The sequence below is a fragment of the Branchiostoma floridae genome, chromosome 6, assembly GCF_000003815.2.
Source record: "Branchiostoma floridae strain S238N-H82 chromosome 6, Bfl_VNyyK, whole genome shotgun sequence".
NCBI lineage: Eukaryota > Metazoa > Chordata > Leptocardii > Amphioxiformes > Branchiostomatidae > Branchiostoma > Branchiostoma floridae.
Window position 1 is genome coordinate 7,787,102 of NC_049984.1, and position 1,027 is coordinate 7,788,128.

A 1,027-nucleotide genomic window follows, 5' to 3' on the forward strand; every position below is an offset into this window, starting at 1 on the left:
GTACTGCAGCAGAACTTCATGTTTTGATATCTTGTGTTCTGAACAAGCTGGTCAATATTTTTTGCCGTAAGACAGCTCTAGTCCTAGGGAAGAAGTGTCATAAGGTCGGGCCCCCTACAATTAAGGACAGGATAAATTAAGACAGGTACGGACGATTATGATATTTGGTATGTCGGTAGCTTAAAAACATTATAAAATGAAATACAAATTATGGGGGGGAGGTATTTGCCAAATTGGCGAGAATATTCCATCATAGCAGTGTTGCAGAATGGCTCTCTTGCCCCGGACACGGTGTATTCCTGACATTTAGCTATTTTCCATAACATAACTTCAATAAATGTATCACAATTAATCCATCACAGGTAGAACGTAAACAGATACGAAACACACAAACGAGGGACAGATTTGCATAATTAATGCGTAATTGATAAAAATGCTTGATAATAAATGGTTGGAATTTTACTCTTGTGCGTTGGTCAATGATGAACACCAGGCATAAATTATATGAATGTGTAAGTCACTTGCATAAATCTTCGAAAACTCTTAAAAATGTCATAGAAGTTTGAAGTCGCCGAGGATGGTTTTGAGAAGCAAGATCCCTAATACCTCACATCATTTACGACTTTTGGTCCAAAACCTTCAGTTCACACGGTGGTCAAATACGGGCTCAAAACCCCCCATGTCTAGCCGAATGCATTCGAACCTTGTTCCACGATGTTCGATCTGACGTAATTCGAACCGAACTCGTGTTCAATTTGGGGTCATCTGCGATCGTTGCCGGTAAACAGTGCTGTCTTGCTTTTTCCCCCCATCTACCTTCAATTAGCCAAAAAATATAGTTTTTCACCAATATAAACAATTTTCCGGACTGTACATGTACTATGCTATCACTTTGTTTAGGACCTGTAATATCTAACGAAGCTACTGACGTTTGTGTTGGTGACCTTGAATATTATAAGTGTTGTTTACAAAGCGTATCAATTACACCCTCCCGTTTTCCGTGCGGCATGACATGCGTGAAACATCG